Genomic DNA, 14,542 nt, shown 5'->3' with positions numbered 1-14,542 from the left:
CTTAAATCTACCTTTTTTTGCATCTAGATTATCCTTAATCACCCTTAGTTCTTTAATATTTTCTTTAATTGTTCTTAATACTAGAATTTTAATCCAGAACTAGAATTTGAACAAGTACTTGGGCTGGAAGTTGTTACCCAAATTTCCCCAAATTTCTGTTCTCTAAATTCAACCTTTGACCTACATTATTATTCCCTCCAAGTCGACTGTACTATCTTTGAATTGTTTTAAGTTCTTTCTTTTCCTAATCCATTTTCTACAGAAGTTGGAGATAGAACAACCTGAAAAATATCCAGAACTGGGCAAAGAGTGGTGAGCCCACATTATAAAAATTTAATAATCACAGTTGAAGAAAGCAGAGAAGTTTATTCTGGCAAGTAGAAGCCTTTGAGGAAGACATAGTTGATTGTATCAAGTGTTTGAAGAGCTTTCTGGCCCTTAGAATTAGATTTATTTTATTTGGCCCTAGAGAGTAGAACTAGGAATGGAAATTGAAAAGGCTACTTTAGGCGTGATGTCAGAAAATGCTTCCTAACAAGAATTATCAAAAAATGGAATGGATGTCTTAAGTGGTGATAGACTTCCCTGCTTTGGAGGACTTTAAGCAGAGACTAAATGCTCATTTATTAGGTATGTTTGGCTATGAGTTTAACTTCTAAGGCCCCTTCCACAAATAATAGTTGGTAACTACTAGTTAATAGCAAAGCAGCAATTCATTGGCTAATATACATATATGCTGTTTTACCAGCTATTCAGAAATTAACAGACTTAACAAACCTAGTGGTAATTGCACATAATCATGTAGGGACAATGTCACAATATGGTACCTAGAGACTATTCCTAAATATTTTGGAGTCCTGGAAAAAAATACAGAAAATTTTAGGGATATGTATTTTCATTATTGTTGCTGATTGAAGGTAAGAGATCAAAGTCAGAAAATGGTATTTAGATATCTTTTCCTTCTTTATTGTGGTTTTGTTTGTATGAAAACTACTTTCACATAATCAAAATTATCCATTTTATATTTGTAATGTTCTTTAACCTAATGTCAGATCATAAATAGATCAGACAGGTAAACTAATGCTCTCCTAATTTTCTTATATCATCCTTTATGTCTAAGTCATGTAACTATTTTGATCTTATCTTGATGTAAACTGTGAGATAGTAGGCAATACCTAGTTTCTGTGAAACTGTTTTCTAGTTTTCCAATCAGTTTTTGTTAAAAAGTTGTCTCCCCCAAATCTTTAAGTTTATCAAAACTAGATTGCTATAGTTATTTACTATTGAGTCTTGTGTACCTAATCTATTCTACTGATAATACCAGTTTGTTTTGAAGATTATTGCTTTATAATACACTTTGAAATATGATCTAGCTAAACCATCTTCATTTTAAAAAAATTAATTACTTTGATACTCTTGATCTTTTGTTTTTCCAGATTAATTTTATTTTTCCTATCTCTATATAATTTTTGGTAGGTTGATAATATGACACTAAGTAATTAAAATAATTTAGTTCATTTTATTATGCTGGTTCAGCTTACCCATGAGCAATTAATATTTTTCCAGATGTTTAGATCTGATTATTTCTGGGAAAAGTATTTTGTAATTGTGGTCAGTAGTTCCTCAGTTTGTTTTGTCAGATAGGCTCCCAAATATCAGTATTTTAAAGGAAACTTCTCTTTCTATCTCTGCTAGATTTTCTTGATAATATATAGAAATGTTGATGATTTAATGAATTTATTTTATATCTGGTGACTGCTGTTAATTTTTTCAGCTAATTTTTAGTTTATTCTCTTTGATCCTCTGAGTGTACTATCATATCATCTGTAAAGAATGGTAGTTTTGTTTCCTTATTGCCTGTTTTAACTCTTCAATATTTTCTTCTAACAGCTAATATTTCTTATATATATATATATATATATATATATATATATATATATATATATATATATATAGAGAGAGAGAGAGAGAGAGAGAGAGAGAGAGAGAGAGAGAGCTTTTTATTTACAAGATATATGCATGGTTAATTTTTCAGCATTGACAATTGCAAAACCTTTTCTTCCAATTTTTCCCTTCCCTCCCAGATGGCAGGTTGACCAATACATGTTAAATATATTAAAGTATATGTTAAATACAATATATGTATACATGTCTATACAGTTATTTTGCTGTACAAAAAGAATTGGACTTTGAAATAGCGAACAGTTAACCTGTGAGGGAAATCAAAAATGCAGGCAGACAAAAATGAAGGGATTGGGAATTCTATGTAGTGGTTCATACTCATTTCCCAGAGTTCTTTCACTGGGTGTAGCTGGTTCAATTCATGACTGCTGTATTGGAACTGATTTAGTTAATCTCATTGTTAAAGAGGGCCACATCCATCAGAATTGATCATCATATAGTATTGTTGTTGCAATATATAATGATTTCCTGGTCCTGCTCATTTCAGTCAGCATCAGTTCATATAAGTCTCTCCAGGCCTTTCTGAAATCATCCTGCTGGTCATTTCTTACAGAACAATAATATTCCGTAACATTCATATACCTCAATTTATTCAGCCATTCTCCAATTGATGGGCATCCACTCAGTTTCCAGTTTCTGGCCACTACAAAGAGGGCTGCCACAAACATTCTTGCACATACTTGTCCCTTTCCCTTCTTTAAGATATCTTTGGGATATAAGCCCAGTTGTTACACTGCTGGATCAAAGAGAATGCACAGTTTGATAAGTTTTTGAGCATAGTTCCAAATTGCTCTCCAAAACGGCTGGATGTGTTCACAATTCCACCAACAATGGATCAGTGTCCCAGTTTTCCCACATCCCCTGCAACATTGCACATTATCTTTCCCTGTCATTCTAGACAATCTGACAGGTTTGTAGTGGTATCTCAGACTTGTCTTAATTTGCCTTTCTCTTGATTAAAAATGACTTGGCACATCTTTTTATATGGCTAGAAATAGTTTCAATTTCTTCATCTGAGAATTGTCTTCATATGCTTTGACCATTTATGAATTGGAGAATGACTTGGTTTCTTATAAATTAAAGTCAATTCTCTATATATTTTGGAAATGAGGCCTTTATCAGAACCTTTGACTGTAAAAATGTTTTCCCAGTTTATTGCTTCCCTTCTAATCTTGTCTGTATTAGTTTTGTTTGTACAAAAACTTTTCAATTTTTTCTATTTTGTGATCAATAATGATCTCTAGTTCTTCTTTGGTCATAAATTCCTTCCTCTTCCACAGGTCTGAGAGGTAAACTATCCTATGTTCTTCTAATTTATTTATAATCTCATCAATTGTAGTTGCAAGTCCAATTCATTTGATCTCCTCTTTCTCTATTCTGTGCAAGTAAGCATCTAGCAATAAAAAAAAAAAAAAAAAACTTTTTCATCTATTTTCCCCTTGTCTTTTATTGAATGTAATTTTTATTGCATCGTGATCTGAATAAATTGCATTTACGATTTCTGCCTTTCTGCATCTGATTTTGAAGTCTTTATGTCCCAATATATGCTCAATTTCTGCATACGTTCCATGAACTGCTGAGAAGAAAGTGTACTCCTTTCTGTCTTCATTCAATTTTTTCCAAAGATCTATCATATCTAGCTTTTTTAGTATTCTATTTACATCTTTAACTTCTTTCCTATTTATTTTGTGGTTTGATTTATCTAGTTCTGAAAGAGCAAGATTAAGATCTCCCACTCCCACTAGTTATGCTGTCTATTTCTTCTTTTCACCTCTCCTTTAGGAATTTACATGCTACACCACTTGGTGCATATATGTTTAATATTGATATTGCTTCATTATCTGTGGTACCCTTTAGCATGATATGTTTCCTTCCTTATCTCTTTTAATTAGATCAATTTTTGCTTTTGCTTGATTTGAAATTAGGATGGCTGTCCCTGCTTTTTTTTACTTCACCTGAAGCCTCCAGCTTTTTACCTTTACTCTGTATATATTGCTCTGTCTTAAATGTGTTTCTTGTAAACAACATATTATTGGATTCTGGCTTTTACTCCAGTCTGCTATCCACTTACATTTTGTGGGAGAGTTCATCCCCTTCACATTTACATTTAAAACTACTAATTCTGTATTTCCTGCTATCTTATTAACCCCAAATTATACTTTTTCCTTTTCCCCTTTCTCTCCTCCCTAGTATTTTACTTATGAGCACTACTTACCTCAAGCTGTCCTCCCCCTTTAGAGACCCTTCCCCTTGCTTATACCTTTCCCCTATTATTTCTCCTTTCCTTTCTATTTAGCCTACCCCTTCTCTTTTCCCCTTTCCCCTCCCACTTTTCTTTAAGATGAGAAATGTTTCTTGGTAAAATCAAATATATCTACTATTATTTCTTTGGGCCAAATCTGATGAGAGTAAGATTCACATAATATTCATCACCCTACCTTCTTTCCCTCAATTATAATGTTTTCTTTGCCTCTTCCTGAGATGTAATTTCCCTCATTTTACCTCCATTTCCCCCCCTTTTTTTCTGTTACAATCCCCTTTCCATCTCTAGTTTCTTTTTTATATTATAACAGTAAAATCAGATTATACATGTACTCTCAATGTATACCCATAACAGAAATATAGTTCTCAAGAGGTTTTTTTTTCCTTTTTACCTTTTTATGCTTCTCTTGCATTTTATATTTTGAGGTCAAATTTTTTGTTTAGCTCTGTTTTTTTTTTTTTTTTTATCAAAAATAAATGGAATTCACCAGTTTCATTGAATATCCATCTTCTTCCCTGAAAAAAAATCCTCAGTTTAGCAGGGTAATTTATTATTAGCTGCATTCCAAATTCCTTCCTCAGAATATCAGGTTCCAGGCCCTTTGATCATTTAAAGTGGAAGCTACTATGTCCTAAATAATCTTTCTTGTGGCTCCTTGGATTTTGAATTGTTTCTTTCTGGCTGCTTGTAATATTTTTTCCTTGGGCTGATAATTTTGAAATTAGCCATGATATTCTTTGGGGTTTTAATTTTGGGGTCTCTTTCAGGAGGTGTCCATTGAATTCTTTCAATGGTCATTTTACCTTCTGATTCTATGATATCTATGATATCTTTGATGATTTCCTAAAAGATAGTGTTTAAGCTCTTTTTTTTCATCATGTATTTCAGGAAGTCCAATAATCTTTAGATTGTCTCTCCTAGATCGATTTTCCAGGTTGGTTGTTTTCCCAATTAGGAATTATACATTTTTTTTCTATTTTTTCAATTTTTTGGTTTTGCTTGAATGATTCTTGTTGTCTCATTGAGTTATTTCCATTTGTTCAATTCTGAATTTTAATGAATTATTTTCTTCATTTACTTTTTTTTTTTTTTTTTTTTTTTACTTTTTGTATTTGTCCAGTTTAATTTTTAAATGAGTTGTTTAGTTCTATGGAATGTTTTTCTATTTCACAAATTCTGTTTTTTAAGGAGTTATTTTCTTTTTCTGTTTCACAAATTCTGTTTTTCTGGTGGTTGCTTTCTTTTTCCATTTTACCAATTCTTTCAATGCCTTTTCCAAACCCTCTTGCAAATTTTTCATTTTCTTCCCCCATTTTTCTTCTAGCTCTCTTTTAAGATCCTTTTTAATTTCTTCTAGGAGAGCCTTTTGGGATGGAGATCAGGTTATATTGCATTTGCAGGCTTCATCTGGAGACAATCTCCCTTTAGTCTCCTTAGGGTTTGAAATCTGTTCTTCTCTTTCACCATAAAAGCTGTGTATTGTCAGAGTCCTCTTTATTTTTTTACTCATTTCTTTAAAAAAGTTAAGATCTGCCTGTAGGGTGGAGAAGGTTTTCCTGCACTGGGTCAGTGTTGGTTCACTCTGGGTGCTGGGTGGGTGTGGCCAGGTCTGGTGAGATTCTGGCATTTGGGCATTCACTTTATGTTTGTGTTGGATGTTTTATAACTTTTCTGCTGATCTACTGGCTTGCAACTAGGGACAACAACATTGGTGTAGATTCCTATAGATTCCTCCCCGTAGATTCTCTGCCACCCGGAATCTGCATCACCCCACGGAATGTGTACTACCCTGAGACTCTGCACTATTTGTGCTGGTGTTTGTACTCAGCTGCTTGTTCTTTGTTGCCTCTATTGTTTCCAATTGAAACAGATCTTTTCTGGTGATCTTAAAAATTATCTTCTGCTGAAAATTTGTTGCACTTCCAATATTTATGGGTTCTGCCAGTCCAGAGCTAATTCAGAGGCTGTATTTCATAATTAGTGTGAGGGTTATAGAGAAGGTCATAAAGAAATGTGTGTCAGGATGATTTCAGAAAGGTCTGGAGAGACTTACATGAACTGATGCTGAGTGAAATGAGCAGAACTAGGAAATTATCATATACTTCAACAACAACACTATATGATGATCAATTCTGATGGACGTGGCCATCTTCAACAATGACATGAACCAAATCAGTAACAGTAAAGTAGTAATGAACTGAACCAGTTACATCTGGCAAAAAAACTCTGGGAGATGACTATGAACCACTACATAGAATTCCCAATACCTTATTTTTGTCTGTCTGCATTTTTTATTTCCTTCACAATTGTACACTATTTCAAAGTCCAATTCTTTTTGTACAGCAAAATAATTGTTTGGACATGTATACATATATTGTATTTAATTTATACTTTAACATATGTAACATGTCTTGGTCAACCTGCCATCTCGGGGAGGGGAGTAGGGAAAAGAAAGGGAAAAATTGGGAACAAAAGCCTTGGCAATTGTCAGTGCTGTAAAATGACCCATGCATATATCTTGTAAATAAAAATCTATACTAATAAAAAAAAGAAAATGATAACTTGAACAAAAAAAAATCAAAATCAAAATTAAATCAGAAATTGTGTTGGTTAAAAAAAAAAAAAAAGAAAGAAATGTGCGTTATCTCCACCATCTTGACTCCAGCCCGGAAATCCTAAATGTCAGGTCTTTAAAGGTTGTATCGTCTAAAGAAACATATGATCAATTCTCTCCTGGTCTGTGCTCTTATCTGTGACCAACCATAAGCACTCTTTTCCACTGAGGAACTTTGATGAGGGTCCCAGTTCCTATTAGTTCTCCATCTTATTCTGGAATTGCAACCCACAATCTTGTATAGGCAGTACAACAGAGTTCAGTATCCAATGCTAACAAGAGTCCCCTGTAATTTCCTGATAACCAGTTTTCTCACACCATTATTGCCTATAGGCTGAGAACTTCTAAAGCTCAGAAGTTGCCCCACAGATTGTCAGGACATAAGACTTCATACCACATTCACTTCAGCGAGATACACTTTTCTTGCTCACCTTTTAAGTTGTCTTGGCTAGGAATTTGTTTCATTGCATCCTTTTATTGATATTGCTTGTCTAGAATTCATTTTGAAGCATTATTTTAACATTGTTTAGAAGGGAAGCTGGAAGAACTTAGGTGAATCCTTGCCTTTACTCTTACCATCTTGGCTTTTTCCCTCAACATCCCTTTTAAAATTTTTACTGATGCCTTTTATTTTTATATGTCTTTTCCAGATATTCTCTTCATCCTCCCCCATTCACCCACCCTGGCTGTCACTATCAAACAAACCTCTTCTTGTAATAAAACTAATAAAGCCAGTTGACACAACCAGTACATCTGGGAGTATTTTAACTATTATGCACCCAAAGGTCATTTCACATCTTCACTGAAAGGAGAGTGGCAATTCCTCATATTTTTTCCAGTCAGCCAATAAATATTTATTAAACACTTGCTACATGCTGGTCAGTTAATATGAAATTATTAAGCACCTATTATTTGACAGACAATGTACTAAGCCCTAAGAATACAAAAAGAGGCAAAAGACAGTTCTTGTCCTCAAGGAGCTCATGATCTAATGGGAAACAAGTAAACAAATACAAACAAAGTATATATGAGACAAATAGGAAATAATAGAAGGCATGTGAATTGAGTGGGTTGGGAAAAGCTTAGAAAAGGAAATCAGAGAAGCTAGGAGATGGAAATAAGGAGAGGTTGGGAGACAGACTAAGAAAATGTGTAGAATCAGAGATGGAGTGTTTGTTTTGTAAAATAGCAAGGAAGTCAATGTCACTGAATCAAAGAATCATATGTTGAGAATAAGGTGTGAGAAGACTGGAAAGAGGGAAGGCAAGGCTAAGTTATAAAGAGCTTTGAATGCCAAATGGGATTTTGTATTTGTCTCTAATGGTGATAAGGAGCCATTGGAGTTCAATTTTATGTGTTGAGGGGTGGAGAGGGAGGGGGCTGTGGTAGGCATTATAATTATATATAGGCATTGTGCAAAGCATTGGAAATATAAAGAAAGGTAAAAATCTCTGCTTTCAAGGAGTTTGTAATCTAATGGAGAAGATGACATAAACAGCTAGTACAAATAAACGATATATGAGATAAATTGGAAATAATCAACAAAAGGAAAGCACTAGAATTGAGAGGTTGGGAAAGGCTTCTTGTAGAAGGTGAGACCAGGAATTGAAAAAAGCCTGGAAAGCCATCAAAAGGGAGGGGGAACCAGGTTTTGGAGGACAGCCAGTGAAAATGTAGTTAAAAGAGGTAATGCCTTGTTTGAGGAGCAAAAAAGAGGCCAGTATCTCCAGATTACATTATTTTTCAGCAGGGCAGGGAGTGGTAAAAGGAGAGGGCAGTATAAGATATAAAAAAGACTGGAAAGGTGTTTGTGTAGAGAAGATTATGAAAAGTTTTAAACACCATATTTTTATTTTATATTTATTCTTGAAGCCATTGAAGTTTATTGAATAGAGGAGGATGATATACCCTACTCATTAGAAAGACTGATAAAGCCTCAGAGATATTTTACTATGTATTTCTCTTATAAATGATTTTGAGCATATTTCATATGGTTGTTAATAATTCCCAATTCTTATTTTGAAAACTGTTTAGATCATTTGACTGCTTTTCTATTGTGGTCTTTGTGTCAATTCCATATAGGTCTTAGATATTGATTTTAACTAGAAATACTTGTTTTCTCTCATTTTTTCTGCTTAACAATTTCTTCACTTAACCTAACCTAGATTGATTTTGTTCATACAAAAGTTTTAAATTTTTATTAATTAAAATTATCTACTTTTTTTTTTTTTTTATAAAACTCTACCTCTTATTTGCCTAAGAATTCATCTCAGCCAGAGTTACTGCATATTCTATACAAAGAATTTGCTGTGGTATATAGTGTATGGTGCTTATCTAAACATATTTTCTGCTAAACAGCTTTTCATGCTTCCAAGCAGCTCTTGTCAAAGGGAAGGCCTTTCCTACTGATAGATTCTTGGGTATAATGAATAAGGAGTTACTAAGTTCAATTGTTTGTGAACTTTTTCATTTTGCTTCTCTTAGGGATCTACTTTTCTATTTAAAAGGAAAATGGTTGCTCTGTAAAATAGTTTGAGGTGTGGAAGTGCTGAGTTGCCTTCATTCCTTTCCCTAACCCTTATTTTTTGTTTCATTAAATGAATTTTGTCTAGTTCTCTAAAGTAGCTTGATTAATACTGATACTAATTCTATTAATTAATTTAAAAGATATCATGTTCATTATACTGGGGTAGCTCAACCATGATAAATGAATAGCTTTCTAATTTTTTTAAGACTTGTTTTATTTTATTTTATTTATTTATGTATTTATGTATTTATTTATGTATTTATTTATGTATTTATGTATGTATGTATGTATGTATGTATGTATGTATGTATGTATGTATGTATTTATTTATTTATTTTTGCTGAGACAGTTGGGGTTAAGTTACTTGCCCAGGATCACACAGCTAGGGAGTGTTAAGTGTCTGAGGTCACATTCGAACTCAGGTTCTCCAGAGTTCAGGGCTGGTACTCTATTTACTGCACCACCTAGCTCTTCCAAGACTTGCTTTATTTTTATAAAGAATATTTTGAGTGTGTCTTGGTTTGTTGATGTATGTTTGTAGTTATATTGAAAAATTTTGCAATAGATTGATAGGTAGAACATTTATTAAATGGTTACTAAGTGTCCTAGGTTCTAGTGATTCAAATACAAAAATACAAGACAGACCCATTTATCAAGGAGCTTACTTTCTAATAGGGAAAAACAAAACATAAAGGGGAACTGAGAATTGGGAGGTGGGATGGCTGTCAGTGGTCTGTAGTAATCTAGAATGTGAATTGAATTTTTTTCTCATATTGCTAGGAGAAGAAGAAATGGTCATATAGAATATAATATACATTATTATATGCATATATGTATATAGATATGTAGGTACATATACATGTATATGTACATGTACATATGCATGCACACACACATATAAAGACTTTTCTTAATTTTTCTCTTTTTTGATCTCTGCAGCATTTGAATACTGCTTCTTGAACATTTTATACTTCTTGGATTTTGAGAACATTGCTCTTTCCTTGTTCTCCTACCAGTCCAACTCTTTAATCCATGTCCAACAAGCTCCTAATCACAGGTGTTCTCCTTATTGAAAGGTCTGTTCTAGGCCCTCTTTTTCTATATACTCTTTTTTTACTTTTTTGGAGTTCAGTCATCTCTATGTAGATAATTCAGATTTACATATCTAGTCTTTTCTCCTATGTTCCAGTCCTTCATACTCGGTTCCTATATATCTCCAATTCATCATGTCCAAAAAAGAACTCATTATCTTTCCCCATAAACCATTTCTTCCTCCAACTTCCCCTATTTCTATTGTAGGTACCACCCCCCCTTCAATGATCTCTTCCCTTTCTATCACTTCCACTATACCCATAATTCTACATCCAAAATAATGCTTTTTTTCTCCTCTTATATGTATACAATCATTTTTCAGTCCCTCATTATTTTTTGCCTGAAGTACTACAACAATATTGTAATTGAATTCCTTGCTTTCAGTCTCTCCCCATTCTAAATCACCTCCCTAAACTACCAAAATAATCTTCCTAAAGTATGTATGATTATGGCACTACCTTGTACAATAAGCTTTAATTATTTGTTTTTGCCTTTAGGATAAAATGTTCTTTGTTTAATACTTTGTAAACCATCTACAGCCTACTTTTTCCAGGTATACTACTCTACTTTGTACACTATGGGTTCCAGTCAAACTGGCCTTTGAAATTCCATGACTTGGCAAATATTCTGTCCTTTATAACTGTCATGTACTTGCTACTCACTTTTACCTCTTAGAATATTTAGCTTTCTTCAAGGCTCAATTCATATGCTACCTACCATGAAAAGTTGGAACCTTCCTGGTTATTAATACTCTTATTCTTCATGAAATTTTCACGTATATACTTAAATGTTTACATTTTATATTTCACCCCTACCACCAAAGTAGATTGTATATTTTGAAACAGGAACTATTTTTGTTTTGTCTTTAAACTTCCAGCATTTTTCCCAGTGCCCTACACAGAAAATGCCTAGCAAACACTTGTTGAATTGGATTTAAATTGGAATTTAAACCTAGGAAAGTCTAGATCTAAATCCTGTAATCCTATGATACAACAAAAAATATACCAATTGGCTCCACCATAAATTTATGTTATTTAATCTCAACAGACCTCATTTCTCCATAATAATTTTATTCTTCTCTGATGCCTGTATCTTGAAAATATTTCATAAACAAATAAAAAAATTCATTGATGCTATTTTTTATATCACTCATTTCAATGACAACCTTTGTTGCCCAAATAAAACTCTCCACAGTTACAAATAAGTACAGTCATGATGAACAGTAGTAAATTTATACTGAGTCCTCTCCTCCATGCAGGGGCCCCTTTTCTCTAAACTCACATATGTGGTCATATTGTATTCTTTGCTGGGAGAGTCCAACCTAAAATGAGAGGAATTAAGTCTCTTTCTCCCCTCCTCCACAATCTTTGGATATTTGAATCCCCACCCTAGAATACCAGGGAAAAATTACTAAAAGGAGAAGTGGAGCCAAGAGGGCAGAGTAAAGGCTCTGTAAAGAACTCACTCAACTCACTCCCAGACTCCTCCAAATTCCTTTACATAATGACTCTAAACAAAATTTTAAAGCATCAGAACCTGCAAAAAGATGAAGTGGAACATTTTTCAGCTGAAGACACCCTAGAAGGGCAGAAGGAAAAGTCTGTAGCACCAGGGTGAGAGTCCAGTGCACAGTCCTGACACAAACTACATACACCAGCACAGTTTTTGCCCCAAGGTGGCTGGGAAAGCAGGAAATAGCTTTGGAGCTTCTGAGTCAATGGCAGTACTGAGTCAAACCTCTTAGCCCAGAGACACCAAAGATGACTTGGAACATCAGCAGGAAAGATTTGTCAGTAGTATGAGAGGAGTGGTCCAGGGCAGCAATGGTGGTGGTGGCAGCTCTAAGAAACCTCAGATCACAGAAAGTCTCTTTATTAGCACTGAAAAAGGACTCTTGCTTTAGCATACTAAAACATACAGCCACAGAGGAACAAGGACCCTCCTGACAGTTCCAAAGCAAAAAATAGTGCTTGTGGTTAGGATCTCTGAAAACAACTACATAAGGTATCTCTGAAAACAATTGCACAAAACCCTTGAACCTTGAGACAGTGCACCCTCCACCTTGGAAACAGAGCCTTACTTTAACAAAGAGTTAAAAGCTAAGTAACAGCTTGGATAATGAGCAAACAATGGAAAAAGATTCTGACCATAGAAAGTTACTATGGTGACAAGGAAGAACAAAACAAATACTCAGAAGATAACAAATATTCAAAGCCTCCATGAAAAATAAGAATTAGGCTCAGGCCATGGAATATCTCAAAAGGGATTTTGAAAATCAAGTTAAAAGAGATAGAGGAAAAATTGGGAATTGAGAGTGATACAAAAGGAAATATAAAAAGCTAACAAAATAACAAAAAGCTAATGACTTAAAAAGCAAAATTGGCCAAATGGAAAAGGAGCACAAAAGGAGTTCCTTGAAAATTAGAATTAAGCAAATGGAAACTAATGATTTTATGAGAAATCAAGAAGCAATAAAATAAAACCAAAAACATAAAAAAATAGAAAACAATGTGAAATATCTCAATGGAAAAACAACTGACCTGGAAAAATAGATCTAGGAGAAATTGTTTAAAAACCATTGGTTTACCTGAAAACCATGATCCAAAAAACCCCCAACAACCCCATGAATCATCTTTCAAGAAATTTTCAAGAAAAACTGTCCTGATATTTTAGAACCAGAGAGTAAAAGAGAAATTGCAAGAATGCATTGATTACCTCCTAAAAGAGATCCCCAAATAAAGACTCCCAAGAATATTATAGTCAAATTCCAGAACTCCCAGGAATGTTATAGTCAAATTCTAGGTCAAGGAGAAAATATTGCAAACATTTAGAATGAAACAATTAAAATATAGTGGAGTCACAGTCATTATAACACAAGGTTTAGCAGCTTTTACATTAAAGGGCCAGAGGGCTTGAAATATAATATTCCAGAGAGCTAGGATTACAATCAAGAATTAGCAAAACTGAGTATAATTCTTCAGGGCGAAAGGTGGTAAGATTTCAATAAAACACAGGACTTATGAGCATTTGCGATAAAAAGACCAAAGCTGAATTAAAAAAAAATATACTGATTTTCAAATACAAGACTTAGGAGAAGCATAAGGAAGTAACCAGGAAAGGGATATCATAAGGGATTTAATAAGGTTTTACATTCCTACTTGGGAGGATAATACTTGTAACTCAGTAGAATTTTCTCATTATCATGGCAGTTAAAAAGAGTATATATAAACATAGGGAACAGGTGTGAGTTTAATAGGAATGTATAATATCTAAAAAAGTAAAATTAATAAATGAGAGAGTAATGTACTGAGAGAATAGGAAAGGGAGAGATGAAATGGTGTAAATTATCTGCCATAAAAGAGACTAGAAAAAGTTTTTACAATAGAAAGAAGGAGAAGAGTCGGGGAATGAGTGAACCTTTTTCTCATCAGAATTGGCTAAAAGAGGAAATAACATACACACTCAATATGAGTATAGAATATTACCTCGCAGGAAAGTAGGGGAGAAAAGGAATACAGGAAGGGAGCAGGGTGATAGAAAAAAAGGAATATTAGAGGAGAGGTTGGTCAGTAGCAAAACACTTTTGAGGAAGGTCAAGAAGAAAGGAGAAAGAGAATAAACAGAGGAGAAATACAGTTAGTAATAGTAATTAGGAAAAATAATTTTGAAGGAAGTTTGATGAAGACCTTATTTCTCAAATATATAGAAAATTGAATCATTTATAAAAAAAGAGCCATGCTCAATTGATAAATGATCAAAATATATGAATAATACCCAAAGGGATATCAACTCATGTATACCACTATTAGGCATGAATCCCAAAAGTGATTTTTAAAAAATTTTTTAAAGGATCTAGCAGTTCTCTTCTCAAGCAAAGAATTGGAAACTGAGGGGATGTCTATCAATTGGGGGATGACTGAATGAGTTGTGGTATATTAATCATATATAGAATATAGAATATTATTGTTCTATAGGAAATGATGAGCATGATCCTCTCAGAAAAATCTGGCAAAGTCCTACATAAACTCAAGCAAAATAAAATTGTACTGTGTGCACATTATTAGTAATGTTGTGGGATGATCAT

This window comes from Sminthopsis crassicaudata, chromosome 4, assembly GCF_048593235.1.
Source record: "Sminthopsis crassicaudata isolate SCR6 chromosome 4, ASM4859323v1, whole genome shotgun sequence".
Taxonomy (NCBI): domain Eukaryota; kingdom Metazoa; phylum Chordata; class Mammalia; order Dasyuromorphia; family Dasyuridae; genus Sminthopsis; species Sminthopsis crassicaudata.
Note: the sequence above shows the minus strand (reverse complement) of the source record.